Source organism: Leptinotarsa decemlineata, unplaced genomic scaffold, assembly GCF_025532065.1.
Source record: "Leptinotarsa decemlineata unplaced genomic scaffold, Ldec_3_MD MMD2_tig00026328_RagTag_RagTag, whole genome shotgun sequence".
NCBI lineage: Eukaryota > Metazoa > Arthropoda > Insecta > Coleoptera > Chrysomelidae > Leptinotarsa > Leptinotarsa decemlineata.
In genome coordinates, this window is record NW_027412688.1 from 21,026,635 (window position 1) to 21,051,098 (window position 24,464).

At 35.8% G+C, this 24,464-nt stretch overlaps 1 protein-coding gene and 1 long non-coding RNA gene across 6 annotated transcripts in view; one reads left to right on the forward strand and one right to left on the reverse strand.

The window, feature by feature from the left end:
- Fur2 (furin-like protease 2) overlaps positions 1 to 24,464 on the forward strand; it is a 1,328,139-nt gene that overhangs the window by 77,462 nt on the left and 1,226,213 nt on the right. The gene's annotated exons all lie outside the window — the stretch shown is intronic.
- Positions 6,982 to 8,585, reverse strand: LOC141485517 (uncharacterized). Of its 2 annotated transcripts, XR_012467261.1 has the most exons (4): positions 8,497 to 8,585; positions 7,810 to 7,866; positions 7,616 to 7,744; positions 6,982 to 7,171 (listed from the first exon to the last, which is right to left on the reverse strand). It is a non-coding gene; the product is annotated as an uncharacterized lncRNA (long non-coding RNA). The 2 variants fall into 2 exon arrangements; XR_012467260.1 differs by having other exon boundaries at positions 7,810 to 8,585.

Consider the following 24,464-nt stretch of genomic DNA (forward strand, 5'->3'; position numbering starts at 1 on the left):
TCGAAACGTGAACATTTCTGTCAAATCGTACGGCACCCACTTTTCGAAATTTTTTACCTTTCCATTATGTTTCAAACGATCAAAAACCGCATGGAAGCTGACAGCCAGTTCTTCCGCCATCCCACGCACAGTTTGTGATGGGTCCAACTTCACCAGAGTCCTTGAATCCTCGTCTTGGATTCGTAAAAAAATTGACCGTGACCTTATATAAGCCGAAAAGAGTCAAACAATTTAAATTTGGAAAAAATCAACAATCAAATTTCGCTATTGATCAGTATCTACCGCGACACAGTAGAATAAATATTTATTGACATTTTCCGTCCATTCCGGAAAAACATCAAGTGCAAATAATTAGTGAGATGGTAGTAAATCCTGAACAGTCTACTTATTCCGTCGCGAATGTTTGTGAGGTGTCTTCTACTGTGTGGAGACTTTAGAAGAGGAATACGTATCATAGGTATCATACAAAATTAAAATAGTACACTAATTAACTGAAGATTACTCTGATCAAAAAACAAAATTTTGCGAATTCATGACGGAAACCATTGCAATGCATCTTACCTATCTCCACAATATTTGTTTCAGTGACGAATGTACATTTTTTTTAAAAGAAAAAACAAAATTGCTGTTATTAGAGCTACACCAACCCTCATGTTTTCCGGTAAACACATACCCAATATCCAGAAAAAAATAACGTTTGGGCAGGAATATTGGAAAACCATATTGTGGGACCTCTATTTATTGATAAAAATTAACAGGGGAACTGTACTTGAATATGCTAAATATTTGTAGAGATATTGACGTTACTGTGTTCGAAAAGGTTCGGCGTGAAATATCGGATAGGCTATTCATATGTCAAGAGGTTCAAGGCCACCATTTCGAGCATCTTCTGAACTGACCTCAAGCTCATTACCTCATCTTATGTAGTTAAATGTCAATGTCACGAGAGGCAGCACTAGTAGTAGGGACAAACATAAACTATTCACGTGTAAAACAGTGTTATTTACGTAATATTAATTTAATATTTAAAAATATGAATCTGATGAAAAAAATTATAATAATAATAATCGATAATCGGATAATGGATATACGGAAGAAAACGTGTTTTTTATACCATTTATAAAACCTCATATTAATGAGGTTAGATGTAAGAAATGGATAAATGCCTCGAGAAGAGTGGATTCAACAGTGCAAAAAATAAATAAATATTCATATGTATGATCTAAACATGAAATGAATAGTAAACTTTTCATAGTCAATTACCATTGATTAGAATGAGATATAGCCTCAATCGTTTATCAAACTATATTCATTCATTATATTCAATTAAATTTATTTCTTTACCATCTATATTTGATTCATATTTCACTCAGAAATAAATCTGAAATTCATAATTATTTTAATATTCTTTTATTACAGTTTGAATCTAGCGTTACTCTTTTACTAGAGTATGTATACTAACCTGCCTATTAATTCTCTTTTTTTCAGTTACTTTTGAATTACGGCATGCAAGCTAACGTTTTAATGTTACAACATTGTTATCCTTCAAAGTTGTTAATTTCAGTTTTGCTCCAGGAACATTTTCTTTTGTTAAAAACATTCTTTTTCAATTGTACTTTACCATATGTTTATATGAGGATAAGGCAGTGTTTGTCCCTACCGAACTACTAGCGCTGCTAGTGAGTGATTTTTCGTACTTCAGGAAAAAGGTTCATTATTGAACGTTCCGTCATTTTGTAGTAGTTGAAGATATTGACATTGTATTTTAGGGTTGTGAAGGATTTGTCAAGAGCTTCAAAAAGATGTATCACAAGATCCCCCTTTCCATTCAATTTTTTTCCCAGATGACGCCCCGTCGCCATCGTGAAAGTTCCATCTGTCAATTTCAATTCAAAATGAAGTATTCATGCATTAATTTCATTATCCCGAATTTCAATTTTTTGAGTTGACCCGTTCAAAAAATAAAAGAGAGACGGGACATTGAAAAAATGCACTGTATATTCTGTAGTGAGGATACACTACAAAAACACACTTTTGTCTATTTTCCACTCTATTTCTTTACTGTTGATCGGTTTCGACTATTACACCATTTTCAAGCCGAAACCGGTCAACAATAAAGAAATATAGTGGAAAATAGACAAAAGTGTGTTTTTGTAGTGTATCCTCAGTGAACATGAATTTTCACAAAATAAACAAGTCGTCAATCGAAGAAGTGATATTCTGTGGTATTTCTTTGTATACTGGAAAATGAGAAATAGTAATGCTGACTTTATAAAGATGGTGGAAAGCGCAAACATCTAGAGAAATATGTTGATTGTCGTTGTATCCCAAACAAATATTGTTCCCAGATACCAAAACTACAACTATCTTTCCGTAGCGCATTTCACCAGCCACGTTTGAGTCATCAGCGGATGAAGTGGTCTATTTCCTAACATTGAATCTGGATTATCTCTATCTAAAAGGCTACAGTTTGAATTCGAGTAGAAATTTGCTGGAAAATTTCTCGTGAGAGTTTTCATTGATTTTAACAATTCGAATCATATACAGGGTGTAACTGAATGAGTGTAAAACATTTGAGGAAGTGACTCCTCATCGAAAAAATGATAGGATCTTTCATATGGAGAAACTTCATTGGATCATCCGTTGTTAAGATACAGCCCCTTAAAAGGGGTACATAAAATTTGTATAACAATTTTTTCACAAGCACTGAAAAAGTTACAATATTGAAATTAACCTGACGTTTTGTACTACCAAAAAGACACTCAGCCAGTAATTTATTTGGTTTACCCCATGGTGGTAAGGGGTGGAAAACGCAATTTATTTCCAATGTAACTTTATGCTTATTATTTGTTCACCATTTAAAAATTTATTTCCGATAGCCTGTTTCATTCTAAACAAAAAATGTATTTTGGGTTTTTTGCCCAAAATAAACCAGTTCGCAGCAAAAAATTATTTTACGAACAACTACAGAGATACATCATCATAAATGCGAACTGGATTTATTGTTATTTTGTAGTTAGTACCTGCATTAAACGATTGAAGGGTAATAAACAAAACTAATTTATTAATAACAAAACACACAACATGTAGAAATCATAGTAAATGTTCAATATGTCTAACTTTATACATTACGCATGCGTCTAGACGTAGGCATTGAGCCACGTATTCGATCAAATATTCCTGGAGTCTCTCTACATCGCGAACAAGAGTACGATAAATCAAATGCTGTAAATGGCCCCAAATACAGAAATCGAGAGAATTGAGATCCGGGGATCGAGCGGGCCAGTTCTGTGGTCCTCCTCGACCTATCCACTGATTTCCATATGTTTCAGTTAAATGCTGACGTGCTACTTGACTAAAATAGGCGGGAGCCCCATCATGCATAAAAACATATCCCTTCTGACGCCCAAGGGAACTTCCTTAGCAGTACTGGATGCACTTCTCTTAAAAATTGAACGTATGCCTCACCATTTAATCGAGGAGGTAGAAAATGAGGCCCAATTAAATCATCCCCAATAACTCCGAGACACACGTTAAGAAAAAACTGTTCTTGATGGTTAGTTTCGACAATAGCGTGAGTGTTTTCATCAGCCCATATATGGTAATTATGTAAATTAATAATCTTGTCCCGAGAAAAACTACATTCGTCTATGCATTCTATCGTCTTCAGAAAGTTACAATTTCTGCTAATCATTTCCAGCATCCAATTTCATTCATTCTGTTGCGTTCTCCAAGGAGTGTTGAGCAACTCTAGTATTTTCTGGTCTCTGAAATCGAGTATATGCTGCGTATCTTCGAAACGGGTTATATTTAAGAAAAGCGATAAAAAATACCAGAAATGTCTCTTGTCTCATCATTCCATTTGGATTCCAGGACATCGGCTGAGGATGCACATCTTCACCGGCAGCAGGAGGTTGCATATCTTAATGAGGATCTAGAAGTTATTTCGAACTGGATTGAAAGTAACCAGGTTCAATTCAATGCCACAAAAACCCAGGCATCGGTTTTCTCAAAAAAAAAAATTCGAACCAGAAATATTAACGTCAGGTCAGGTTTGTTTAGTGGTTGAAATGAACACCAATATGTGTTGGCACAATCATCTCGTTGAAATTGCAAAGACTGCTTCTCAAAAGCTTAGGACACTGTTCCGATCCAGAAAACTCTACACACCTCAACAACTTTTGCTTGTGTTGTATCCTCAAAAACAATATTTCAACAATTAGTTTACAACCTACAAAATATGGAACAACCAGTAATCAAAAGAAGGATATATATCTATCATACCCATGAGAAATATTTTCAAATACGCGAAAGTAGTACCGTTATCACAAAAATTATAAATGATGCTCATTATTATCATGATTTTAGCAGTCAATGTATGACTTACAAAATACAAGACACCCTGTAGTCAATAAAAAAGAATCAGTATTTGTAATTGGCAACAAAAGTTTTCAAAAATGCAACAATTGGTATCAGTAACCCACAAAATATGTCATTATTTTCTTATAGTAACGAAAATAATAATGATAATTATGATGATAAATCATTCATTGTCTGTATTCATCTTCAAATTTGAATAATTTTGGAACACATTTTGCTACAAACTCCCGTTTTGTACCCAAAACCTTCGAAAATGTCCATGGTATGAGCCAATCGATATGTCATCATCATGAGAGAATTTTCTGATCGTGAAACGGTGACCGTTAATAACCATTTCTTTCCCTTTTTCCACGTTTTCATCGGTTGTTGATGTACTGGAGCGTTCGTGGTGTTCGTCATTTTCAACGTTCTTACGGCCATTTCAGAAATACATATACTACTCATAAACTCTTGTTTCATTCATGGCATCCCCACAATAGTCCTTTGTTAACATTTCACTCACCTTCTTACACTATGCTTAATTTTTTACGAAAAATTTGGTTCAAAAGTTTCGATCCATATGTTTCAACAAAGGAAAATCGCCAAATACCAATCTGTGATAATGTGAACATATATTGTTTCTGGGATTAAATCATTCATAACTTTGCAGTCTATAGAGAGGTGCATTTTTGCCAAGATTAGTATAAGCTTTAGGGAGAGAAAATAGTGGTGTTGTTCTATGATTGTAATTAGATTGCCAGTAACTTAATTTTCCTAAGAAATACGAGGAGTCAATTTCATTTTTAAGTAATTTGTACATAAATAATGCAGAAGCAATTTCTCGCCTGGGCTGATGAAATTAAATTCTCCCAAATGCGTCATGTAAGGTATATCAAAGCAGTACCCTCCAGTTTTTTTGAAATGGAGACATCTTAGAATTTTTTCCTGAAGCTTTTCAGTTTCATTTTGATATTTTCTGTAGTACGGTGACCAGACGATAGAGGCGTGTATTCTAGTATGCTCCTGACATAAGTGTTGTATACCATTATCAACGTTTTCATATCTGTGAATCTACAGGAATTCCTTATCACGAATCCTAATATCCTATACCCTCTATTGATTATTTCATTCACATAATTGAAATTGAGTTTCCTGTCAAAGTAAACACCTTGGTCTTTCACAACATTTCTATCAGCCAGAATATTATTGTTTATAGTGTTCTAATTCATTTTTTTTCTTGAAAAAGACACTGACAAACATTTTCCTATATTTAGAGGTAGTTTGTTGTTTTCTGACCAGGAGGCTACTGCTTTTACTTCTTGCAGAATATGACAATCATCGATTTGTTTGATCTTTCTATATAAATTCAAATCATCTGCGAAAATCAAACATTCGGATGATCTTATACAGTTTGGCAATGTGTTTATCAAGCATAGAAAGAAAAATGGACCCAAGTTGGAGCCCTGGGGTACACCTGAGTAAGTGATACATTTTTCCGAACAACCCCTTTTGAATAACACATACACGGAAAAAAAAGATTTGTCGAATGAAAGAAAATTCACTTCATTCAAAGAAATAAAAGTGTCATATATGCACGACAAAATATTTTGTTAATGCAAGTAAAAAGAATTCTTGACTCCCAACTATTTCTTCAAGCATATGTTCATTGTATCGAACAAATATTTGATTGAAACAATCACATCCATTAGTTATTTCAATTCAAAGAAGAATTGAATTCAAGTAATATTTTCTCTAATTGATAGCGATAATGATTTAGTAATTCGAATATTCTATTGAACAAACAAAATTTAAAGATGGGTGAAATAGTGAATCTGATTGAAATAATCAAATGTATTTTCTATTTGAGTAAAAGTTGAAGAAACATAATATATCTGCAGGATGATGGAGAACTTTGCTTGTTTTGATAATGGAAAAATGTCCACTAAAGTAATGATTTTGTTGAACAAATAATGAATAGTAGTTGAACGAACAATGTTTATACCTCATTGTGAGTATCTTGCTGATAGAGTGAAGCATTTCGAAAGTTCAAAATAAGTATGAAAAATGATGAACCAAATGATACAAAGTTACAAATCAAAATCCTTCCCTCTTGTTTGAATTTGGTTATTGGATTCAATTAACCGAATATTATACTAATCTGAGTACCAGCATCTCGTTGGTAGTAATGGAGTTCCAGATCAGTTCTACTGAAAATTACTTTTCTTTTCTCTAAAACTCCAATATGTTTTTTAAGTTTGTAGATAAAAAGCATTACTTATAGTTTTAGTATATTGAGAAAAGTACTTTTCGACAGAATCAGAAATACAGAGTCAGTGATTGAATTTACATGAATCTCCAATCAAAAAAGATCAAGTTATTGAATAATTGTGAGAATATATTATAGTTTGTTCAACAACCCGATTTCTCAATACATGAAATACACTTTGTATCATTTTATCAACTGGATTATTGATCTACTTACGTATCACGATTTTTTAATCAGCTGCTGATGGGAGTCTTGCGGATAAAATTTCATATTCAATACTGATTATGTAAATGATATGGAAAATTGTTCAACGTGAGAATGAGCAAAATATAATTAAAAATCAAGAAATTTCAGTAACAAATTTATTCAAACAATTGATAAATTATAATAGACTTCTACAAATATTTAAATAAAAATATAAATTTTTCACAAATGGTTAATCCTAATCTAAAACATTAACATATTTTATTATTTATTATTATTTTTGGTAATATCTACTAAAAAACAATTAGAGTTGATTTCGAAACCTTTCACTGAAGTAATGATCTAAAATGAGAGAGAACAGAGATTAGTGATAGTCTACATTTTCGCAATAATACAATTGGATCAATTTCTACTAACCAGCTTGGATATTATCTCACAGAAATATAAAAATATAATGATTTTTTGTGTACAAATCCAATTTAACAAACGGAGATACCCTTATTTTTGATAATGGGAAAAAAACAATGACGTACTTCATCACAGAAAAATTTGATTAGAAATATGACTGTGATGACAAAATTCACCTAGGTCTCCAATCATAACTTTCAGGCCTTCAAATCTATCAAATCTGAGAATTCTAGCATTTAATTACTTAAGTACAGACCTGAATAATAATAAGTATCTACAGCAAATCGAAAAAATATATAGTTATTTGAGAAAACTGAATATGTTTTTAATTGTAATGGTACACATATTCATTATAAAAGTAATGAATGAAAGACATACCTCTGTTATATATGATTCTTAATTTATTCCATCAATTGTTTCCTTGATTGAATATTTTTCTTTTGCCAAATGGGAGAATCATTTCTTCATCAGTGAGTCTTTTAGCTATGTCTAAGGTTACATCATTTTCTGTTTGAAAAGTATGTGTTTTAAGTATATTAGTAGGAGATAAATAATATATGTATTTTTTTTACCTTCAAAAATGCCAATCAGATCATTTAATCCCAAGTTATTAAGAAATTCCTCCATGTCTAAAAATAAAAGAGATTATATTGCATGTTTTGAGTTCGTGCAGTTTTGTTGGATGTCATCATTTCGGTATTACTTATTTTAATAAAGTAATACAAGAGAAAACTATGATTACGTCACAATGTTATTTGAAAGAAAAATCTCAAAAGGAGGTTCCTTCAAGGATTCAGTATATACTATCATGATGAAAATGAAATCATTGTTTACGGCACCATTCAATTATTTATGATGTAAGAAATTTGGAATTCGAAACAAAGGTACAGCTCTTCGCTGACATTGTATACCTACACCTATTTCCGTGGCAAACACCTTAATTGTATTTACTCTGAAAATGTCCAATTCCTCCGTATCCTAAAATCAAACGTCAACTAGGTACCCAATGTATGCATACCTACCTACCTCTCAATGATAATCATTTCACTCGACAGCTTCCACTTTGTTAAAAACATAATTGAAAACATCGAAGCTTTCCTTCAGTCATTACATAAAACAATAAGAACTTCAAGTCACTTTTATAGATAGCTGTCGAGAAAAATGTATGGGCTTGAAAAAAACGATGTCCGTTTATCCAGTACACGCTATTCATAATTATTTCAAAATATGGAATGAAAGAAAGTATATTATCAACATACCTGTGAAAACACTGAAAAACTTCAATTCACGTATAATCAAAAAGAAACTGTAAACCTCTTCGTCATTTCCTTGAAAAACACAAAACACATTTTTAAACCGTAAACTAATCATTCGTGATTAGTGTACGGTTCTTGTGAAAACGCAAATGGTGCCGACCGGCACTCTATTCCTTAGAAGTATTTCAACTATACCATTTCTTTCAAGGAAACAATTTAATTTTTCTAACCAACAAATAATAAAAATATTAAAATGAAATTATCCATAGGCTTGAAATTATTTCCAAAATTAATTAAATGTATTGATATGTATTGTTGAAGTGAAAATAAATATTCAGCTGATTTAATTATATATTAGTGTCAAAACAGCATCCCATAGTGCTAAACTGAATTGGAAAGTTTTCATTCAACAGACGTACTTTTGATTTGATGAAATTATATTGTTTGACTCAACCGAATTATTTTGAGAACTCAATAAATGTTATTCTTGAAATGATCCACAATTCATTTGACTAAGTAAAAGATCTCTTGAATTGAAATATTAGAGAAATTAAAATGAGAATTTTCATTTCGTCTCCGAAAAATTATCATCTAATCGAAACAATACATACGTCGTTTGGAATGAATAATATTCAATCAAAGTGATGAAATAAATTAGACTAAATAAATTTCTTTCAAGTAACAAATCTTTTTTTTCCGTGTACCTATTGTTGGTGGTCCTTTAAATAGGATGCCCATAGTTCTAAGATTTCAATTGAAAATCCTAGCTTACAGAAATTTCTGAGAAAAATGTCGTGGTCGACCTTGTCGAATGATTTTGAAAAGTCTGTATATACAGGGTGGGGCACCGAAAATGAAACAGATCGAATATCTTCAAAACACAGGTATTCTGAAAAAAAAATGCAAAAACACGTCGATTTTTAATCCAAGGGGGACATCTTCCTATCATAACCTCAACTGTCATACCTGTTTCCCCACCCCTCGGTGACTATCACCCAAACAATTTTAATAGTGAAAGTAGTAAGTATCACGTCGTTGAAAAGGTAATTTCATGAGGAATTCAGCCATGTCAATTTTATCTACCTAACTTTCGATTTTGGCGCCTTCTTGCGGGAAAAAACTGTTCCTTATTTCAAATTATGATACTCTATTCGCAAGATAATTTGACATAAGTTCGGTGACAATGCATCATGGAGTTTTTATAGGGGAAAAACAAGATGGTGGCTTCAGAATGGCTGACAAGATTTGCAATTATGGTCCGATTTGATTCAAAATTGATAAGTGGTGGTTTTCAGGGTCGGAAATTATGAATTGTTTTTCAATGCAAAAAATCAAGATGGTGGCTCCAAAATGGCGGACTAAATTTCCGTAATCTGACAATTTGAGAGTGACGTAAAGAAAGGGGAGGGCAGCAAATTTGTATAAAAGTAACGTCATTTTGACATTCTCGAGCGTAGCCACTTTTTTTTTTATTTTGAAGGAAATAATTCAAGAATAACGAAAAATATATAATCTGACGATTTCCGCAAGCCGAAATAACATACCTATATTTCCCTCCCCGAGTTTCTATTCCTCTATTCTCTATTCACTTTTTCTCTATCTGTTACTCTCTCACTCCGTCTCCACTATGAATTCTGTTGCCATGACGCCATTACAGCTGATCACAGAGACTCGTTCGTGATGAAGATGAAGATGATGATTAATTAATCAATTAATTGATGGATGTAGCCGTTACTGCGTGGTAGGAAATCATAATGAAGACAAGAGAAATTGAACTTTCTATGTTTTTTTACACTTTTATTTGTAACTAACCTTACTGCAGTTTTGTCCTATAAGGACATTTTCAAACCCATACTTATACTTATATAAAAGTGGCAAAAAAACATAGAAAGTTTCATTCCTCTTGTCTTCAATAATTAATGAATTGATTAAAAAAAATTAAATTTTTTTGAGCATTTTCAAAAAATTATTTTTTTATAAATACAAGTATTATACTTAAAAAACATACCCTAATTCATTTGCATGTTATTTCCTGAGCTTTTCAATTAATGAGTTCAATGAATTAAAAAAAATAAAAAGAAATATTGTTTTTGTCAGATCCCTCTAGATAATCGTCAGATTATGAGACAGCAAGTCTAAAACATAAAGATTAACCATAAATATCCTAATCTGACGCGCTTGAGTATTTCAAAATGGCGATTTTTTTCGCACATTCTAATAATGGCCGCGAGTTTGCTTCAGATCGAAATCGTCAGATTATTGAAAGAGACCTTTTTTTATTGCACTTAACATATCCTTAGAAAATCTGACGCGCTCGATTAATTTTTTTTCTTTTCACTTTTAACCCTTGCGTACGACCACCCACATCATGCAAATGATCAGATTAACATACCAATATTATTAAAAATATGTAGGACATTGATGCTATCAATATCTGACGCGCTCGAGTATGTCCATGCAACAGTATTTTTTACATATTTTAAAATCAATAGCCGCTCCCCCCATCGTTGAAAAGGTATATATTATATATACATTTTTTTTTCTTATCATCTAAGCTTTGCAACCTAATATGTCTCAATGACGCTCGAGTAAATCCCCATTTTGCATCGTGAGCTCCCCTGCTATAACAATTTTGTTCAGTTTCCCAACATTTTCATCGGTTTTTGATATGCTTCAGGGCAAGCGTTGTCATTTACATCTTCTCGACCTTCTATGAAAAGTTTGTACCACTTTTCAACAGTTTTCTGACTCGGAGTACAATCACTGTATGTTACTGTCAATATTTCAAATGTTCAAAATTTGACACAATTCTTCTATCATTTTCTTTCGATAGCAGAAAATCGCCGCACACGCAAAACACTTCTAACTGTTATGCGTCTCACCAACAAACTAAACATGCTAAACAGCTGAAACTGTAAACACATATTCGAGACGAGTGTACCAACATGAAAAAAATCACTAATCGAATGTATGTAGCGCGCGAAATTTGATCATTTACCTTATTTTTTGAACAGATCTCATATATGAACGTAAAAAACATATGCCAATCCCACTGTTCAAACCCGTGAAATTCAAAAATTTTCGTTATTTTCTGAACATATCTTGTATCTTATATTGAAATCTGCGTTGAATATTTTGATTCTTCATGAACGACCTCGTGAACAAATCCGAAGGTTCTCATCTGCACTGCTGATTATTAGTTATCAGTGTTATGATAAATGTATGAATGAAATACAAATATTGGTTTGCTTTGATTGTTGCGATCTTGTTTTATTTCCATTCGGAAATCTGTGACCATTTGTGACCGTTGAGTGTAAGATAATAATATTATCTGCTCGACTTGGAGTGTTGACCCGAACTTCATTACCAGTTTTTAAGTATGGATACAAAGACGCATTTGTTTTCTCTTGTATTTCATCTGATTATCAGTAGTAATTGCATAGATGTAACAAAATTGGTGATAACTTGAGATAATCGGCTTTGTTAGAAACGAGGCATTTCTTGGAAAATGATAATTTTAGTCAATAGGATACATGCATAGAATGTGGACTCAAATTTGTTAATTTTCTTCAAAATGTAGATTATTACAGACTTGAGTCGTGTTGCGATTATATCATGATAATTTTTTTTTACCTACCAAGTTCATCATCACATTATATTTGCAATACTTTGTGATATTTTCAAATTCTGGGTTGTGTGTTTTTTGTATGCGTAAAACAAACCTGCAATATTAATCGGAGCTAACGTGACATCATCTGTTTATTTGCTTTCGTGAATTGTTTTTTTTTTCATTTATCACTTTTGCAATCTATGTAAGAACAAATGAAATAAAATTTTATTTATGACAAGTATTGTGACCTGAAATACATCATTTTTCTAGTTTCCACCCTATTTCCACACCCTCAGACGGCCTGGAAGACCATTTCGAAGATACGATTTTTTCAACTTTCCAACCCATTTTCACCTCTCAGACGTCCTGGAAAACTATGACGTGAAGTATTTCTCGTCAAATCGGGTGTCAGGGATGAAATATCTCAATCTTGTTGGTGTACAAACTCAATTTTTGAATAAATGATTTTTTTTGTGGATGAGGATAATTCAACACCCGTTCGTTACTGCAGCTTCCTCCAATATGGATATTTGTATTAGTTTGAAAATGTCCAAATAGGACGAAACAGGTGTACCAATAGTTACAAATAAAAGTGGTGAAAAACATAGAAAGTTTCATTTCTCATTTTCAATGATTTGGTAATGGGTTGAACAATAAGTGAAATGTCATTTATATACAAAATTAATATACAGTATTATTAAATAATAAAGAATGAAATTATTATAGAAATATTAAATGATGAAAATATTTGAAACCAAATTACTTCACGATGTTTCGAAGTAACTTGATATTGAGTATTTTTCTAGTGTTATATTTTTTGTTCGTATTTTTATTGTATGTTTTTATATTAAATTCCACTCATTGTTTAACCTATTGTCGATTCACTTTTTTGTAAAAGAAATTAGATATGTTGATTCTAAATAATGTCAGGATTTGTATGAAAGTGGTTGACAATGTTTCATAGTTCTTTTTACTAGTTCGGACTTCCACTGTTTAATATGATATGAAACCTCTGAATGAACAAATAAAATTAAAATGAATAGCTAGAAAATGTGGCAAATATATTGAGCAATGTAGCACAATGAAATGAAAATAGGCAAAAAAATTCAAAATTGAACCATTTAAAATGAAATTAAAACTAAAGACATTCCAAACCAAGTTACTTCACGACGTGTCCACAATCATCTTCGGCAGGACTATTTATCCAAGAGATGACTATATATAGGTCATTCGAACGCTTTCATCTATGCTCATGTTCCGCTCCACCGGTTTAGTGGAAGTTGACGGTTTTCCCTCTTGATTGAAGATTTATAGTGTATCCCTACGCTAGCTTCGCCGAATGCGTCGTTGAGCAACATATATGAATCTTCTTTGAACATTCTCTTGAACCAGTGTCCCTCCCTGTGTACGATCTCACCTTGGGATCGCTTGATGTTATATTGATGTATCTTCCAGACATAGGCCGCTCCACCATCACTCTGGTGTAACAAAATCATTTCAATTTTAGATTTGATGTGTTTTTTCAGAGATTTCAAATCATATTTCATCATATAAAACAATGGAAGTCCGAACTAGTAAAATTTGAATTCAGGATTGTATAGGTATATACCAAGCGGTTCGAAAGTTATTTAAAAAAATGCGGTTGAAATTCCATTTCTGGATATGTACTGTATCAAATTCAATCATATTGAAATCGCTGAACAGAGAAATCGATGCCCTTTCAAACGAAGTATCGCTTAACTTTCAATCCCGATGTTCATTGAAGGTTGAACTGACAAAGTTGAAAATAAGCGTAGAAGAACTTCTCTCCAAATACATTTCAATGAGGCCAAACAATTTTTTTCTATTCGCCTTCTACAAGAAACTGACCTTGTTTCTTTTTCGCTAGCCTACTCCATACATAAAAATAATGGATCAAAATTTTTTTTATAATAATATTGATTTTGTAATTACCTAAAACGTGCTCTGAATTACGGATCAATAAATCTGTATTTCTCCTAGTAACCGTGCAATATTTCATAGTGAATCTCTTTTCTCCCGTGATAGCAATTCTGTGTTATATCGCTATCGATTTGGTTCATGACATCGTTCTATGATGATGTCGCGTGTCAAAAACACAACTATAGTTGTGAGTTGCCCTTCGGTGGCGGACAAATTAATTGGGGTATCACGAGAATCAACGAAAATGTCACGAAAATTCGGTTTATTGGCGAATATTTGAATAAAACATTGCAATCAATCACCGTGAAAGCATATTTGAAGGCCTATGCTGAATATTCAATTACCCGCAGGAGTTTGGTTCTTTCAATTTCTCAGAAATATATGGCCAAGAAATTCATGCGTTCGATGCTAACGAAAAGCGCGTCATATAGTTTATATCGGTTTTCTCTAGAAAGATACATGTCTCCGAACCGGATATAATTATGTCAGGACCGACATTTCCGCTTTCTGCTTCGATAAGTTTGTTGGGGGTTGAAATGGTCACCAATATGTCTTGACACAATCATGTCGTTGAAATTGCAAAGGCTGCTTCTCAAAAGCTTGGAACACTGTTCCGAACCAGAAAACTGTACATACCTCAGCAACTTTTGATGCTCCACAAAGTTCAGGTCATGCCTTCTTTGGAATATTGTTCTCATGTATGGGGCTCCACCCCTAAGCATACCCTAAAGCTGCTGAATTCCATTCAGAAAAAAGCCATCCGCTTGATTAGACACGCGAACATCACTGGCATACTTTCACGGGAGGTGTTCAAGTAACTTGACATTTGATTCTACCAAAAGCGGCACATATCAGGAATACGCGACGGACTGTGGTTGCTTAGTTTTGAGGTTGAATTCAGAACACCTCGAACTTCACTGTTTGAAAAATCTTCCATATGGAGAACTGCGTTCATGTGGAATGAACTTCCAGATGAATTTAATCTCTAGCGATTCAAATCCAACGTGAATCGCCACTTTCTCATAGGCATCGCTCTTAGAACGTGTTAAGGATTTTCCTGTAGTGCTTGTGTTTTGTCTTGAAACAAATATCGAAAACTCAACAGTTTCTCCCGCCCAGTGGTTTATATATTTCGATGTTGGAGTGGAAATGCGCGATTAGCTAATGAAACGAACAAGTACCTATAATAAAGATCGACAATATAGTATATTTGCTGAGGATACGTTTCTCAGCCAAATAACTCAGGTCTAGGTACCTACGCCACGCCTATCGAAATTGGATATAGGTTGTGGGAGAACAGCGTTTTGACTTCCTGCTCCTCCATCTTCGAACAAAAAATTTCAAATACTCCCGGAGAACGAAGAAGTAAGTTACCGTTAAAACATATTTTTAAAAATGTAGATGTGAAGGTATGAACTGATAGAGAAAAATAATTGAATCAACTACTTTCACATGATTAATGAACTCCCCCCATGCCCCCTTCCGGGTTGAGTGTCCTGAGTTGAAATCTTCTCCACACGGTTAATGTGTGCAGAATATCCCATCTCGTCCATCCATCCCCGCTCCTCCGGAGCGGTCCTCATGTTACTGATGGGCACTTCAGCAAGATTGACATCCAGCCTTCTTTGGTCGAAAGCCAACCTCTAGGTGCTTTTACTTTATTCTGATCTGTTGAATTGTTTCCTCATGACTTTCCTAACTGAATTATTGCATGGAGTCCCCAAAAAATAACCGGAGACGAGTTTCTTCAGTCGCGAGCATGTGTTGGTTCTCAGTGAATCTGAAAATGAGATAGATTTGAAATCTGGTTCAGAAATTTTTATACTTACCGGAGATACCTGCCAGCGACTCTCGGAGATGGTCTTTGGTTCTGCTTCGTTGGCTTCCTGTGTTTGTCCCTCTCTCGGAATTTGGGATCATCCCTGTTTAATGTGTTATGTAGGTCGCTCAGCGCTGGATTGTCGTGCGCTCGAATTCTGTCAAATGTGTCCTTTGCGTATTTCCTCATGTATGTGTCTACATATGTACATATCTTGGAGTGTTCACGACGGCCCTTACGCACGCGTTCATAAACGACTGCCTTTTGTATGTCGCTGCGCACTGGCCTCCGGCCCCCGGCAGTGCAGGCGTACATCATTATAGGTAGTATTACGGTCTTTATCATCAGCAGCTTCACTTTCAGTCCCATGTTGCTTCTTCGACCTATTATTGATAATAGGTTTTGTTGGGCAGATCACGCTATTCCTATTTTCTGCCGTACGTGAGACCTGAACGTTAATCTTTTGTCTAGGTTGACCCCCTAGTATCTAGCTTCGTTGGTTCATGGAATCTCTTGTCCGTTGAAGATGACGTTTCCTTCTAGGTGTACCATCCTCCGGGAGAACAGTTTTGCCTGACTCTTGTCAGGGTTTATACTGATCTTCCACAGATTATCCCATTCCTCTAATCTATCTGTAAGTATCTGGTAACGTGCGCTTGGCTTGTCGATTTCGCCAGCAGAGCTGTGTCGTCCTCGTACATCGCCACCTTGTTAAGATTGTTCTTCGGCTTGGGCACGTCTGCTGTGTATACCAAGAAGAGGTAAGGCGAAAGGTCTACACCTTGTGGGACCCCTGATTCCAGTAATCGCATCGTTGAGAGTTCTTGTTTTACTCTGCAGCGGCATCGCCTATCAGCAAGAAAAGACTCGATTAATCTTACTATTGATTTCGTGTAGCCAAAGTTGATCATTTTGGTCAGAAGCCCATCATGCCAGACTCAAATGCCTTGGAGACGTCTAAAAAAATCGCTCCGGTGTTGTATCCTTTGCCGAGGTTGAAGCCTTCCGTGGAAAAGTCTACTACCCTCAGGACTTGCAACTCTGTCCAGTGTTCCGATCTGAAACCAAACTGGTCGTGTGGTAGTATTCCTAGTTCGTTGGTTTGATCCTCTAATCTTTTCAGGATTACACGTTCTGCTTAAGGAAGTGGATAAGCTAATTGGCCTGTGGTTATCCAGGAATAGGTGGTTTTTCCTTGGCTTCGGGATATGGATAACCGTCGCCCCCTTAAACGGGTATTGGGAAGTGCTGCAGTCTGAGTATAGCATTTATGATGTTTGTAATAGCTGCTATACCCTTTCGTGGTAGGACTTTCAGAGCCCAGTTTGTTATTTGGTCTGGGCCTGAAGCTTTTCGAGTAGCTAGACGTCTTACGTTGCACGTTATCTCTTCTTTGTATTCTGAGTCTACGTACCGTCGTTTCCACCTGTGTCTCTATTTCTTCCATTTCGTCCGTGAACGGGACGTCGTTCTCTCTACACTGCCGTTGGAAATTTTCCGCGAATGCTTCCGCTTTCTCTTTTTGCGTGTAGACGATTCCTTGCTCGCCGTATGTTGGCGGGCATGGTTTTCGAGGTCCCTTCCTAAGAGTTTTCTGCGTTCTCTATGCAGATATGTCTTCGTTATTCAGTTCTTCCAGACGGGTTGTCCATTGTTGATCTCAGATTGCTTTTAGTTCTTCTCGCAGTATTCTGCCGGCTCTTTGCACACACCTATTGTCCATTGGTGTGCGAGTCCATTGATATGGTTTTTTTCAGGCGTCTTCTGATTCTAATGAGCTCCATCGTTTCTGGTGGGAGATGCTCTTGTAAGTTGAAGTGCTGGGTTGGGACTTCCCGCGCGCTTCTTTTCATCGTTTGGGTGATTGCCTGTTGTAGCTGTTGTGTAGCGTTCTCCAGATCGGTCTTTGTTTCGATGCGTGGTATGTCTTTATATTTCTTTTCCAGTCGATGATTCTCTTTGTTGGATTCTCTGATTTCAGTTCACCTCTTCCTATTGTCAATAGAATGATGATCCTTCGTCTAGTACTTCCATCTCCGTAGTAGGGATGTTCTGCACTATCGCGACGTCAAGAGTGTCTGGGACTTGATCTTCTCGTGGGTAATGTGTTGGGGATTCCGGTGCCACTACCACGATATCCTCAAATTCTTCTAGTATTATGGCTAGCTACCTGCCTCTTTGATTTCCATTCCTTCAGTTCCAGTCGCGCAACTTTGCGTTGAAGTTGCCTATGGTAACTGTTGGATGGTGACCTGGAAACTCAGATTATTACAGATTTGTCTGAAAGTGATTCAGTTTCAGGTGATTACAGAATCAATATTACCTCTTTCATTTACTACATTGTGTAGCAATCCTGTGAAGGATATCTGATTCAGTTCCATCACAAATGTTTGAAATACAAAGTGAATAGAGTTTTTTTAATATTCAGTGTTCATATGAAAGTTTTTGTTTCGTGTAATTCAATGTTTATATGAAAATAGCTGTTACGAGAGGATTTTTCTTCCAGTCAGGGTCTGTTTTCCAAACATCCGTTATGAAATTTCACACAACGTAATAATGAAAGAGTATTGATTTAAAATTTCGCTTATATGGAACACTTTCATCCTTATGTACTTCTCGAAGATTTGTATTGAAAACACTTCTCCTAAACTTCTCATCATTACCTTTTAGAAATATTTAAAGACAAAAAAACCCATTACTGACATAAGATTTACGATTTTACCAGTTTTGAAAAAATCAATTCTACTCCTGTCACGATAATAGTTCGTATTAAAACTTCCATGCGGTTAAATGAATAAATTTCACAAATGAGACTTCCTTTCAGATTGAAAAAGAAACATATTTCAGGAAAGATTAGTTTTTCGGGAAAAATAATGTTCGGCTTTCTACTTTTAAATCTTCCAATAATTAATTTTTTCCTAAAGTTTTCCACATTTTTCGTTTGGTAATAGAAAAGTAGAAAGCCAAAATGCATTTTTCTAAAAAAATAATATTTTTTCAAATAATTTAAAAGGATAAAACTCCTGTCATAATGATCTCCTGAAGACTTTGACTTGGTTAGCGAAACGCGCGTCGAGAGACCGTAAATTTTTGTTCTGGCGTTGGAAAATATTTTGTGAAAGATTTCAAAGCAATATTGAAAATATGGATTTTGCGTATTTAGTAAGAAAGTACGAATTTTGTGTATTCGTTCAATATGTCAAACAGTCTTGACACAAATTCCAACCCTGATTGAGATGCTGTTCTGACAGTTTTGCATTTCTAGCTACTTTATTATAGTTGACATTATTGTTAGGCTATTTCATTGGGAAAATCTAGAAAAGAATTTAGACCATTTGGAGGAAAGAAATATTGATAATAATTAACTGAATGGCATCCCAACGATGACTTAATCCTAAGGTGTGTGTGTATCCTTGCCGAGAGGATGAATGACACTGAATCTATCAGCTGTCTCTACGGAACCTTCGAGATACCGGGCACCCTCTCATCGTAGCATCGCCTTGTCACGGTAATGCGGGGCTCTGCCGTGATTGACCTTCTTTCTCTAGCTACTCGTGGGACTTTTATGGAACTTGATAATTCTTTCTGACGCTGAGTCTATAGAGGAGATGGGTGTCTAGCTTACGACTTCAACTGACCTCCGTGTAAATTTAGTTCAGGAGCGAGTTTACAGAAGAGATGGATATCGAGTTTACGACTCCAACTGACCTCCCTGTAAATTTATTTCAGGAGCGAGTCTACAGAGGCGTTGGATGTCGAGTTGACGACTTCAATTGACCTCCCTGTATTCAGTTCAGGAGCGAGTCTACAGAGGAGATTTATGTCGAGTTTACGACTCCAACTGACCTTGTATATTTAGTTCAGGAGCGAGAGCTTCTCAACTCTCCGACTCCTGATCCAATAACTGAACCTAAAAAACAAGGTTTGGTGGTGCAGCCAGGAAACGACTGAGTCGTCTCCTCAAGAGCGGGGTACCTTATAAAACCGAATTGCATCAAATTCTGGAGCAGCGTACGCAGAAACAAACCCCCCATGAGCAGGTTAGCAAACTTTTGCGCTCAAGTGATAATTTTCAAAGATCAGAGGCGAAAAAGCTCTGCACGGTTGAATCTAAGGCATCGTTAGGTGTAGTTGACAAGCAAAAACTCTCATATGGGAAGGTTGTCGCGGGTATCAGTTGAAAATCTTGCACCTTGACTATCCGACTACTCCATTAACGATGAAACAGCAGAGCATATACTTTGTGCCTGTCCCGTTGGGAACCGAATCAGGTTTTTAGAGTTTGCAAGAGCCTCACTAACACCAACTGACCTGAAAGACCACTCACCATACAAACTTATCGGCTTCGTTAAGAAGCTAGGTTTATTTGGTCGAGTGTAAAGAGGAGTGAGCCACAATAAACCCTTGGACCGATGATGCTGCCAGCCCAATATCCACACCAAAAGGTGATTTTATCGGGATGCATTGGAGGCTCTTGGTTCTCATGTGGATTGGTACCGACCCCATTCATCCAGAACTGGGCCTCATGGCTGAAGATGATTTTGCTCACGGTACGTTGCTCGAACACCTATTTTGATAAAATAATTTTATTATTTGCACGTGTTCTTAATGTGATTTGGCACAACTGTATGAATAAATGAGAACTAATTTGACAGGGATAGCTTTATCATGATGGCCGTTATCAACTTTCAAAGTTTCTGTTGGAAGACCCTACACTTTGTGAAGAGAGGAGGTTTTTCTCCTTTCTTTCATCGTATTCCTTTGAAATGCCTTTTCTCTGTTGTTCTTTTCTAAGTGTATTTGCAATCTGTCTTCTCTCATACAAATGCGATTGTTACTTTCCAACCAGCTCGGTTGACCCCAACAAGTTGTATACATAGACCCCAATTCTCAACAGTAGTTACAACGCTTTTCTCTGAAAAACCACCTTTTCTGAAATAATGGGGTTGATATACAAAGACGATATGTTCGATTTTATTACTTTTCCATAGAGTGTTGGTTCTTTTCGTTTTGGTTCGACATTTTTTTCACAAAATTTTTCGATATAATCTGGCCTATCTTCAGGACGTACTGCCTTTCTTTCGATGTCCTTTCAACTTTTCATGAGGACCTGTACGAGTACTCCTGAGTAGTCTGGAGCTCACTGTAGTGTCAATCTACCGACAGTTCTGATTATCAATTCTTCACGGCAATCCTAGATCCGGGCCAATGTCACCCTGGAATTAATAATTGACCTGGAAGTGGTTTCCTTGTGACACCTGTTTCCATAACCCAACTGTGCAAGTGAATAACTTAAGTACAAGACTAAATCATTCTAGTGGATGGAATTAAATATTTTATAACATAATTCTCATCCACTGTTGTGACGAGAAGAGAGTTTTTGTAATGAATAGCCACTGAGAACTTTGCTCAAAAAAATTGAGAGAGAGAGACACATATAACGCCCATGCAAAAACAGTTTTCATTTCTGTCAGTTATTTGAGGATTCTCATCATTAGTGACAAAATACTCGATATAAGGCCTTTGTGACTCGCTTCTAATATGATGATCTGTCTCAAATTTCCAGAGCTAATAAGCATTCTTTCAGATCGTCGAGAACGTGTTTCTCAATTCTGAAGACACTCTAAGCCTTTGTTGTACTCCCCTTGATACACCCGCTATGATAATTAAATTTTTGAATTCTCAGATAAGACTGCTTTTGACATCCGGAACCGCATATCCATCGTTCCTCGTCTGCCTTCCATCTTTTGTTAAGTGAAAACGCCTCTCGTGTTTTCCCATGTCTCCCGGGGCTGTCCTGAACATAATTCAATTTTCTTCGGCTGAAGTCTTTTTGATATTACTATAATGTGGCTTGCCCGTGAAATCATTAATAATTCATTTTAACAATTGGAGATTGAAACTAAGTCTATAATGTGTCACTTATGTACTTCTTTCCAATTATTTAGGTGTATTAACTGGTGTTGCCCTGAAAATATTTCAGAAATGAATAAAAAATATAACATTTATAAACCTGTTGCAAAACACGAATGATAAACGAAAATAGAGAACTTCGATACATTCCCCTCTCATCGATCATGTCTACTACTTGGAAAGAGGAGAAGTGGGAATTGAATTTGGTAGGTAATTGGAATGATGAGCACAAAATATCTGAAGGACTATCCGCTCAAGTACCACCTCACCCCAACTTCTGAAGTGGGTACATTATCATGTCCGGACAAAAAAAGATAAGCCATGACTTCAAAGTCAGACTAGCATTTGTTTTATTTTTCCCTTTTTCCGGTGCAAGTAAACTTGCATTTTTTTCAATCCTTTCAATTCATCGTAGTTGACGTTCTTCGTATTCACCATTCACCATAAATATCAATCACTCATCTTGCTCATGAGCATAAATTGAATTATTTTTTCGTGATTTCGTGATTTTGATTATCTCTACTTCGCATTGGAAAATCGCTCCACGAGTTTAGAAGATATGAACAACTACACATGGTCTTGTCATTTTCTCTTCAATGTAAGCAGGATCTTCTCTACGATATAAGTTATAGCTGGGTTCATTGAATTTCAGATCGAATTCATGCACATCCCATTTATTGAATTTCGAGAAAAAGAGACAGTGAAGGGAATTTCTAAAAATGCAAATCTAACTACTAGGACTTACCAGTGGCCAATTTTCTTGTACTAAGCGCGTTATCAATTGCAATTTGTCCCAATTCTGTTACCTCTGTAACTTCATTAAGAAATTGGACTTTCATCCTACTTCTTTTTTATGTAGAACTGATCCATATCGACAAAATCTACCAGGAATTCTCGTGCTTTTTTTCAGAAAGTTATCAGGAAACCGTTAGTTGAATAGCTTAGCAGCTACATTCTTCAGCTGCTGAATTTGAAAGGTTAATAATGTACCTATATTTTATTGAATTTTCACTACAATTCACAAGACCGATTATGATTGTCTTAGATGGCGCCAGTCTCAGTTTTACATGTTGAACAAATTACGTAACCTGCTGTTATATTACCAACATAAGATGCTGTTTCTTGTGTTTCTTTGCTGAATAATGAAAATAATAACATTGGTGCAGTGGTAACGCGCTCGACTCACGACTGGAAGGTCGTGAGTTCGATCCCAACTCCGACCAGATATTTTTCTCGAGATAATTCTTCTACTTGAAGCTGGAATAATTCTGCAATGTTGCATTGCTGACGGACTGCGAATAGCCATTATGCTTCCTAGGTGGCTCGGGAAGTTATTAACAATGCCTACCGATGATACGTGGCTAATGACCAATGCAGTCAATGCCGACGACACCCAAGAAAATATCATAAAACTCGGAATGTTTCAACTCTTGAATTGATGTATTCTACTACAGGAGCTGAAAAGTTTCGGTTCTAACACATAGATGGCGCTAGTCATCCTCCCAAGGACTTGTCCTTCTAGGTCATCGTCCATCCTGTCCTTTCCAGGAAGGTGGACAGATCTCCGGGAGACATCTCCTTTATATCGGCAGGTATATGCCAAGACTCGCCGAACACATACTCTCTTATTATCAATAACTCCGGACATTCGCATAGAACATGCCTGATAGTCTCATCTTCCTGTTCACACATCCTGCATAGAGGTGTGTCAACTAGCCCCATATTGTAGAGTTGATAGTGGCCAGTCAGAAATCATACTTTGATTTCATACCATCTCTTCAGTTCCGCGAAGCAATGGCTTGAAAAGTGTTGAAAGAACTCCGCTAAATCAGAAACAACAATTGAACGTTGGTTTGCTGACTTCAAACGTGGTCGTAGAAACACCGATGCTTCAGTACGCAGTAGACGTCTAAATTAGGCATTTACACCAGAAAACAAAAAAAAAACACGAAATCGTTTCGAATGATCGAAAAGTGAAGTTGCGTGAGTTAGCTGACATTGTTAAGGTATCAAAAGAACGTGTTGACTTCATATTGCATAAGCATTTGACTATGAGAAAGCTTTTCTCAAAGTGGGTGCCGCGCGAGCTAACTGTTGAACAAAAACAAGAACGTCTTGATGATTCTGAGCAGCGTTTAGCCGCATTTAAACATAAAAAACCGTATTTTTTACGTCGATATGTGACAATGGATGAAAGGATTCATAACCTTACTCCGGAATCAAAACAATCGTCATCTGAGTGGGGAGCAACTGGGCAACCTCGTCCAAAGCGCACGAAATCACAACAATCGGCTGGAAAGGTTATGGCCTCGGTATTTTGAGATGTGAGTGATTTACCTGTACCTAATATTCGTCGACTATATTGAAAATGGAAATACCATCAACAGTGAATATTATATAGCGTTATTGAAGCGTTTGAAGGCCGAAACTGCAAAGAAACGACCGCATTGTGCAAAGAAAAAAATAGTTTCATCGAGACAACGCACTATGTCGAAAGTTAATCAGAACAATGGCGAAAATACATGATATGAACTTCGAATTGCTCCCACATCCACCATATTCGCCAGATTTGGCTTCCAGCGACTACTGGCTGTTGGCAGACCTCAAAAAAATGCTCACCGGTGAGAAATTTCCCTGGAATGAAGAAATTATTGCCGAAACTGAGACCTATTTTGAGACAAAGGATAA